This window comes from Diceros bicornis, chromosome 11, assembly GCF_020826845.1.
Source record: "Diceros bicornis minor isolate mBicDic1 chromosome 11, mDicBic1.mat.cur, whole genome shotgun sequence".
Classification (NCBI taxonomy): domain Eukaryota; kingdom Metazoa; phylum Chordata; class Mammalia; order Perissodactyla; family Rhinocerotidae; genus Diceros; species Diceros bicornis.
The window spans coordinates 56955960-56966185 of NC_080750.1; the positions used below are offsets into that span (position 1 = coordinate 56955960).

A 10226-nucleotide genomic window follows, 5' to 3' on the forward strand; every position below is an offset into this window, starting at 1 on the left:
CTGTTCCAGTTCTGGCTATGGTCTGACTGCACCTCCATAATGGACCCAAAGCCAGAACCACCCAGTCTAGCCACTCCCAAATTCCTGACACATGGAACTCATAAATGATAACAAAATGATTGTCATTTTTTTAAACCAATATATTCTGGGTGATTTTTTTTTTTTTTTACCCAGAATTTTTTTAATTTTACTTTTTTATACTTATTATGCTGTGAATTCTAGGGCATAGATTCCAGCAGCTCAAGTTCCTTTCCATTGGTTCTCACAAAGTGTGGTTCTTTGTGTGGAGCAGGCTGACTCTTCAGTTGAACCAGGTACATTTCTCTTAGGCTTCCTTCTTTTTCTGGTTATTTCAGGAAGTTATCTCGGCTCTCAGAGTGTGTAATATTTTCAATATGTACATTAATTCTCTTGGCAAGATTCTTGCCCTTAACTTGTTTGTTTACAACAATGCCAACAGCATCCTGAGTAACATTGTACACTCTTCCAGTTTGCCGTGGTGACGATTGTGGGGCATTCCTTTTTGAACAGTGCCCTTTCCCTTGAAGTCTACAGTATCACATTCTTGTAGATTCACTTGTGTGGGGCCAAAGGAACAATTCTACGTTTTCCAAAAGGCCTAGAGAATATACAGTGGGTGCATCTTCTCTTTTCTTTTTGTTTGTCATTTTGGTGAATTACTGGAAGATGGAGGTTCTGGCCAAAAGGCAGGGACGATTTGTTTTTCAGCAACAGTGACTGGAACAGATCGCAAAAGAAGAAATAATGTTCAAGTAGTTTAGCTTTATGTCCATCTATTCTGTAAGAAATTCCACTCCCTCAATTTCTTCCCCTGAATTCTGGGAATCCTATAAATTATATCACATGCGTTCCCAAGCAGGCCTATCAGTTGTCCTCATGGACAGGTGGCTGCAATTTTCTTCCTCTATTATTCTGACTCTATAGAGCTGGTTGGGGTTGAGGTAGTTGATGAGCGTGTCAGAGAGGTGCTAATGTATTCCCCTGTTTTCCCATCCTCTTCTCCATTCTAGATGTAGGATTTCTGGAGTACAGTCCAACCCATTAGTTTCCTGCTCCAACAGTGCCCTCCAATCATACTGAACTATAATCCCCCTTTAGAGGTTTCAAAGAAATATGGCCACATGCTTTTGGTGTCTTACAGATATTTTGAATGCCAGCTTCTACTCCTTTGTCATGGTTCCCTCTTTCTAAGGGGTAGACGTGAAGCCAAGGAAACTGAACAGGAAGACTGTCCGAGTGATACTTACAGTTGTCCCTCCCTTATAATGACAATCTATTGTTCTGAAAACAAACTTGCTAAGTTTTATTTTCCTTATCTAGAACTTGGGAATAATAACAATATTTGCCTCATGGGGTTGTTTGAGGATTAAATATGGTAGTGTTATCAAGTTCCTGACAGAGACCCTGGAACAGACTGACTCAATAGCTATTAGCTTCTCCTACTGTTGTTCTTGAACTTTAAGCCCTGAAATAAATTTTTCATAAAACCATTTGATATAAATCTATACTTGAGCGTACTGTTAGTTTACTTTCTTCAGATGTGCCCTAACCACAGATATCTGAGTATCCATCTGTATTTCTCTATATTGCAAGTGCTGCTGCTACTGCTGCTATTTTTAGCCTCTTCACATCGGTGATTTAAAAACTCTTCACTCAAAGTCCTTCATCTCAAACTGTTTATTGCTTCATTTGAAAATAATAAGAAGTAGCAAATTGACAAAAGCCCAGTCTGTATTCCTAAAGGAAGTAATTAAATTGCAATTCTGATTATTTAGTTATGCAGAACAGAAGGTAGAATGATCATTTGTAGGCTATTTTATTATGCAGTACCAAATATTTGTCACAGTTTTAGTAAAAGAGCCATAAACTTTAGTAGACTTCCAAGATACAGCAATGAATGTACTGCCATTGAGGAGACAGTCATTATAATGCAGGAAAACGCCTGGGTTTCGTTAGATCCTAAGGGAAATAGCACTAGGTTAGACTTGTGGGAATCAATAGAACTTGTTCTTCATCTTATATGAACAAGTGATGCTGAAATGACTCAGATTTATATACATCATAAATAGTGGTACTGGACTTTGGCTTTTTTTTTTTCCCCTGGAGTTAAATTTCTCATGTTTGAATTTATGACAGAAAAAAGCTCAGTGAAGCGGAATCAACTGAGGCCAACTGCTGTGTAGAGGAAATCGAGAGTTCATATGTTTAGACATGCCATCCTCACATATTTTAATAAATATTGGGGGAGTGTTATTAGCAAGTGTTTACAATGACAATTCATTTTCATAGTTTTGGCTCATTGGCTGAAGGCAAAGAAATTAATAGCTTTATTTTATTTTATAGCACGAGCAGCATTTTGTGTGTGATATCTAAGCTGCTTAGGTGATTGATGTGTTCATTGCATCTTATGGCTTATGATAATAAGTGCATATATCATACAACAAGAACTAAAGCAGATATGTCCTATAATGCACTCATCTCACTCTATTTGCATTATGATTTTTTATCCACATAAACTGCACATGATGTACACACTTGACTACTCGCCTGCAATCTTATATATTTCAAACTCCAAATATTGCTGTTTTGGAAGTCTGCTGGGATGGGCTTTCTACTTCGCATTCTTTGAAATTGATCTGGTAGGAATGGCATAATATTTCAAACCACCTCATTGCAATATAAGCATTAGAAGCATGCTGAAAAGCCTTTGATGTTGATGATAGCCAAGTTATAGAGAATTACTCAATAGCAGTAATAGTCTTGGCATGTTTCAGAATTCTGGCGACCACGCATTTTTTATAAATGTAAATGGCATTCTCTACTAAGTTTGAAGGCAAGGTGGATTTCAGGGATGATATTATAGTATGTGGTATTTGTTACTTACAACTTTCTAAAACTCTTCTATTTTCCTGAAATATCTGGTGATCAGAAAAGAAATTCAGGATGCAAGGCTAGGGGGCTTGTGTCTGTTTCCACAGGAGGGCAGTATTGTATTGGAAAGAAAATGTAAGAATGTGGAGGTGTTTCCTGCGCTCTGGCCTTATAATTAAACCATTCCCTGCAAGGAGAGTGGATGGTATTTCAAATCTCACTAATAAATCTATGGATTAATAACATGTGAGTCAGAACAGCATGCACCATAATCACTGCTGTTGATCCATTTGTCTCTCTTTGCATGGTATATTGATTTTTCCCATGAATGTAACAAAGAAAGAACTTTATAAAATTCCCTCATCTTCAAACTCTGCTTGTTAAGATATTCTTGCTGCCACTCATCTATTAGTAATTTCCTGACAGGTAACTATTGCTGTTATAATTTAAAATAGTCTTGAAAAGCAGTTGCTGTGTTTCTGGTGAAACTTCTTATTACTGGTAATTGCCTGCATAATGAATTGCAAGTGCTAGCTGGTTCCAGCTAAGATCAAAAGTGACCGTTAACTCACCTATCTGCTAACTGAGGATTTCCAGGACTGCACTGCAATCTCCTTTCTTATTTCTTAAAAGGCTCAGCCTTCTTCTGTCAGGTTCGCAGGTATCAGCTCACACACATTTAATACTTACCTTGTCTTGTGGGACCTTTACAGCAGATGAAAAAGCATCCTTATTAATTCAGACGGATGGGAGTAGAGGGAATTGTTTGTGCATTAAAAAATAAACTAAGCAGGCGATTAAATTGCATATAGAATGTTTTAGAGACTGACAGCTTCTCATTAAAATGGATTTTAGGATAATTTCATATGTTGACATGGAATCTATCAAATTGCATTTTTGATTATTTTAGTTCAGACAACCCAACACTTTCTCCACTCTTGAAAAAGGAAGTAGATTACAAGTTAGCGTTTGTAACAGCCAATGATTATTTCCCTTTCCTCACTGTGCTTCACTTTTTTATCCCCCTTTAAAAAGCAGGGGTAGAATTTGAAAAGTGATGAGGCTGAGAAAGGCTAAGCATTAAAAGTTCAGTTTCTTGAGGCTGCCTCAGGGGGTTGGGGAGGGGCTGAGAAACAGAGCAGTGTGGAAAAGTGCTCACAGACCAGGGTGGAAGGACATTAACATTTGACTGACCAGGACTTCAAGTATACTTTAATTTATGGACGGTGTGGGGTCAAGGGGAGATGGATGTTAAAATATGAACAGTCTTTAAAAGGGACCTCTGCCAATCTTTTATGTTGCTGATTACATAAATGTCACTTTTGGTTCAGTTGAGTACGCTGATGGATTTTGTTGTTGCCAAACGTGAGCTTGGATCTGAGTTTGGGAGTAGGGGCTGGAGATGTTGGATTAATTTTCGTTACACACAAGGAAAAGAATGGTAAATCCATGGGGAATCTGGGAGAGTGGAGATGAGTGGAGATAGGAAAGACAGCAAAACATAGAGAAAATAGCACTGGGAGATGCCTTAACAGATGAAAAATCTCCAGTGGTGAGGGCATCAGAAGCATTTGTTCACTAGGGAGGTCTAATAATTGTTCGCATTTCTCTGATGTTCACTTTTTATCTCTCTGACCTTCATTAAAGTTGGCTGTGCATACAAATGCTCTGTGTGTGCGTGTCTTGGGAGATGGTGTTTCACTTTTGAGTTGCTGTAGCTTATGGGTTCCGATTTGTAGGATCAGAAGAAGATTCTTAAACGCACCTGAGTGAGCAGACTCTTGTCATACCTCCCATCGATTCTCCTAAGGGCCCATTTATCTTTCCCAAAAGTCATTTTTTTCCCATAAGTGCCCCTCTCTCTTTCCCCTCCCTCTGTTAAGATGGTACATGAGCCCCAAATTCTAACCACCCATATGAGGTATATTTTTCTGTGAACTCCCTGGGTACTTGGTTAAATTTATCTTTTCTCTTGCTAATCTGTCTTTTGTTAGTTTAATTCCAAGGACCTTCCCCCCACCACTGAATCTAAGAGACTAGAGTTTTTGCTCAAGACAGAACCATCACCAAGCAAGTTACCTCAAGTGGTATGAATGGGTGGAGAGGTACATCTGGGCAAATCACTGCCGGGGGATATGCCCACTGTTGTATAATTGTAATTCAGGCTGGGTTTGCCAAGGAAAGTAGTGCCCCCTTCTTTCAGATCCACATTCACCTCACTATAGGCTGCCTTGTGACTTGTCACGTGAAATTGTTCCCCCCTTTGTCAGCGTACATAAAATTCTGATCTATTAAGAATTTTATGGGCCTGCCCCACTGCGTAGTGGTTAAGTTAGCGTGGTCCTCTTTGGAGGCCCTGGTTTGCAGGTTCGGATCCCGAGTGCAGACTACACACTGCTCACCAAGCCATGCTGTGGCAGCGTCCCATATACAAAATAGAGGAAGATTGGCACAGATGTTAGCTCAGGGACGATCTTCCTCAAGCAAAAAGAGGAAGATTGGCAACAGATGTTAGCTTAGGGCCAATCTTCCTCACCAAAAAAGGAAAAAAGAGTTTTACTGTGCTTAAAGAAAAAAAAAAGCACCTCACAGAATTCACATTCTCAACTTCTGTTCAAGATATTTGTGCTAAGTTTTTATTGAATAAATTTGTTTTATTTCTTCCAGCTGCAGTTTTTGATCTTCTGCCCTCAGTTGGATATGAGGCATCTTATCATATGCTTCCTTTTTTGGAAGCATGCTAAATATAAATAACAAATAAATGTATATGCACTTGTTGGTATCTTGCACATATGACTTCTTAAATTATTCCCATATGTTCTATCTCTTCTAATTAACATACAATCATTTATTAAGCACCTACTGCATGCCAGGCACCATTCGCCAGTCTGGTTGCAGTGCCACCACAGAATCACTGTGCCCAGGGACATCCAAAGGACATGTAGGAGATGGTAAGGGTTGGAGGATGTTTACAGTTGAACACTGTTCTTTTATCTTGCTGTGGCATCTAACGTCTGCTGGCCATACCGGGCATCTTAGATATTGTTGAATGACTAAATGATTGTCAATATATTTGCCCTGATTTTAGGAACCCTTTGCTTTCTTACCTCCAATTGATTTTTCATCCATTCCCTTTGTCTAAAAATCTCTTGAACTGATAAACTAAAGAAAAGACAGAAGGCCTTAATATGCTACTTAACCTAATACTTTATAAAATATGGCCCAACTTTCCACATTGCTCTTATTACGGTCTTCTTGTAATGCTTCGCTTCTCTGATTGGATTGTAATTGTTTGTTTTTGTGTTTTATCTTGTATCTTAACACTGAACTACTTATTAACCCAAACCTGTGGTTCCTAAACTGCGGCACCACAGTGAATTCATAGGAGCACTCTGTGGTATTTTAAATTTTTGAGGGAAAAACAATGATATTTCTCAGACGCTGTGTGAACTATTAGCTCAAAGTAATTCACAATTTCAGTGTTCCATCACACTACATTCCTTTTGATGATATCATATCTTCGTGAAGCTGAGTGTTCTGCAATTGCGGCGATAGAAACAAGCCCTATGTGAAAATCAATGTGCAATAGGAAATGAGGGTGGTAGTGTCCAAGGTTTGATTCCAAGGCTCGAGAAGTTGTTTGAGAAGATCTGAGGAGTAGCACAGGGCCCTGCAGGCTTGTGCGTCCTATTAGTAAGTAATTGGGCTTTATTTAAAAATGAAATAAAAATATTATATTCTTTCAATTTATGTACATTAATTTTTAAAACTGGACTCTGTTGTAAAACATGAATATTTTTTAGGTTGTTTGGACCAAACTACTTGATGAAGGAACCGTTAGATTACTTTGACTTACAGGCACCATGAAAAAAAAATGATCAAGACGCTAAGGCTGCCGTGAAGGCGTGAACTGAGAAATTTTGGGAACCTCTGACCTTGTCTCTGACTTGGCATCCTCTGTGCCTGAGATAGATCTGATTCATAGTGAGTGCTCAATATGCATTTGCTGAATAAAATGCACTGAACTTATTTTTGAGGATAAATAAGTGCTTCTTTGAAAATTGGCATGTCGTTTTAAAGAAGTTTCTTATGTTTTCAGAAATTCTCTTAACATAAATAACTTCATTTAGAAATTTCTTACATGCATACATGTATAAAGTCTTACAGTATTAAACACAGGACACCTATTTTGCAATGATCATAGTTTTATATAAGAGTAGAAGAAATAATGTTTTTATAACATTTTGTTGACTCAAGGATAATACAATAAAACCAAAGTAATGCACAATTTAGACTGGCAATATTAATTGTTGTCTTAAAATTTAGAAAACAGTAATTCTCAGTTGATTTATGAAATTATTATGTATTAACATAAATTAGAAAGCTGAATGCAATTTAACTATTGCTAACATCTCTAGAACAAAAATGTTCATTTTTTGTATGTTTATCTTCATAATATCCTATCCTAAAGTTGTAATAGTATCTAATGAATTCTTTCTTTCATTTAGTAAATCTGTGTCTTCTAATATTCCTACTCTTCCAAAATTGATACCATCTTGTTTATTATTGGTGCAAATGAATTCATTCACTTAGCCATTCAACAAAGATTTATTGACTACCTGCCGTTTGTAGACTCTCTGTTGGTATATATTGAAGGTCATGGAAGAAGATTAGTAGTTTATTTGGGACTACTTTTCTTCAAAGATTCTCTAAGAAGTTATTGGTTTTTACTAAGAGGAAGACGTTTAAGCTCTAGTAGGGACTGCTAGAGAAACTCCCTGAAGAGTTTTAATTATGAAATTCCAAATTATCCTTGTTGGTGAAGGTAAAGTCCTTTACCTATCAGGGAGAACCACCAAAATTCCTTCTAGTTCTGTTGAATCCTCTGGAATAACAATCTCCTTATCTGGATTGCTAATTTGCCTATTTTATCTGATGCTTTTTCTACTTTTTAAAGCTTTTTCCTCCCCCATTACTGCCCCCATTGCTTTGCCAAACCAAAAAGCAAAGTCCTAAATGTGAGTTTTAGGAAGCTTTGGGGCCAGTTTCAAGTGTATGGTAACATCTCTGTGGTAGTCATGTGGACCTGACTTCTTTTATATACCTTTGGCAGATATTATTTTCTTTCTTGTGTCCTAACCACATTTTTTATCATTTATTTTCTCTGTTTTGCAATCACTTTCAATAATAAGTTTCTTGTTACATATGTTATTGTTTGAATACCAGCTGATAGCCTTGGTAATGAGAAACAGAATAGCTCAGTGTTCAGTTTATATTTCTATGGGAAGAAAAGTGATTTGTTCATTTATACTTGGTTTGCATAACATAGCACTTGAAAGTATTGAATAAGTCCTCTACTATCAGCTTGAAAAATATATTTAAATCAATTCTAGTGGTGAAATTAAACATAATAAGTTCCCAGATATTATTGGCTTTAATTTTGTCAGAATATTTACAAACAAATAATTTGACTTGACAAAAGAAATATAAACAAGACAATTTCAAAATTTAACAATTTTTTTTTGTTTTGAATATTGTTTCTCTTCAATCATATTAAATATACATAATCAGGGTGCTCTCTAATAAGCCTTAACTTGCTATTTTTTCCTTAAAATGGAAAAAAAAAGCTTTCTTTCTGCTCTTGATATTTTGGAAAACATAAAGGAAAGCTAAAAGGGTATAATATACCAAAAAATGGTGTTAAGTAAAAATTGATTCCCAGAAATATGATATGTAACTTAAAATATATTTCATTTTTAGTATAAACTTTGAACTGGCTTTGTATAAAAATATATAACAATGTGAAAGAATCTATAGTATATTGACCATTGAAATTCATGGGTCATACATTATCCAAACAAAATAATTTTCCCACTGGCATAACTTTCTTTGTTAAAAAAAAGTGCTTACATGGAAGAACTGAAAAACTTGGCAGTTTTCTGGTTGGAAATATAAATTAAGGAAGCTACACAATAAGTTTTCATTGATTATAGATGAAAAACAACTTCTATAAATTATCTGGACAATTTTCCCACTAGTGTTTAGGATTGGCCTAAACTGATTTAGATAGGTATATCTTTCATATAAATACACAGAGAAAGGACACTTTGCAGTCTAATTCAGTGATATCTCCTAGTGAACAGAGGTTGATGCTAGGCAAGTTAATGAGATATGTACATTTGGCCAAAGCATCCTTTCATCTCCCTTTTGTTTGTCTCTTCTAGAACCCCTGTATCTTGTCTTCTAGTTTCCCAGTGCTTGAATGGAGACAAGAAAATCACACTGGAGAGAAATATGAATAGCCAGTTGCAAGTCCTGGCTAAATCTCTTACTGTGCAACTTTTGCCATGCCATCTCACCTCTTTGTACCTTCTTGACTTTCACTATAGAATGGCAATAATGGTAATAATATGTGCCTTTTAGGGTTGGGATAAAGGCACATGAAGGCACTTTGCTCTTGGATGGGCCTCAGGGGTCATTGAATAGGCTAAAATTATACCACTTTTCTTAACTTCCCTTCCTCCTGCACCCAGAATTCTGTTGAAATTGCCAACCTTATTCAGACACCTATTGGGGAAATATTTTCTGTCATGATTACTTTGCCTTTACATGTGTAGAAACGATCAATATTTAACAACAAATGTATATTTCCCACCTGGACTTCTCTGTCAAACTCCAGCCTCAGATATCCATGTTTCTACTGAGATCTTTACTTGGATGTATAATTATCTCAAGATCAACATGTTCAAACTCAACTTTTGATCTCCCCTCCCATCTAAACCTATTCAACAAGCAGGCATTTACTATCCTATTTGATAGGAATTCTATTCTGCTAATCACTCTGTTTGAAAACCTTGGAGTACCTCTGTAACACCTCTTTCTCTCCCCCTACTTCCAATCATCAGGCAGTCGTGTTGTCTGAAATTTCAAAATACATCCGGAATCTGATTCTTTCTTACTACTGCTAACAGTTACCATCTTGTCAAGATTTTTAAATAATTTCTTGCCTGGATTATTGGATTAGGCAATAAATATCCCTACTTCAACTTTCATCCGTCTGTGACTATTCTCAGCAAAGATGTCAGAATGATCTTTTTAAAATATTGATTCACATAACTCAAAACCCTGTAGGGGCTCCCCTCCTCACTTAGGGTAATAGCCGATATCCGTACCTTGCTCTGCAAGGCCCTGTATGATCAGAGTCTTCACCTCCTTTCTATCTGATCAGATCTCCTATGACTTTTCTCCTCTCTCACAATTTCCAGCGAAATACTTGCTTCTTCTGTAATACACTAGGCTACTAGGCATCCTCTGTGCTTAGGGCTTTCACTCTG

At 36.8% G+C, this 10226-nt stretch overlaps 1 pseudogene; it reads right to left on the bottom strand.

Moving 5' to 3' along the window:
* Window positions 1-218: 218 nt before the first annotated feature.
* On the bottom strand, window positions 219-677 carry LOC131411197 (large ribosomal subunit protein eL21-like; annotated as a pseudogene).
* Between the last annotated feature and the right edge of the window lie 9549 nt (window positions 678-10226).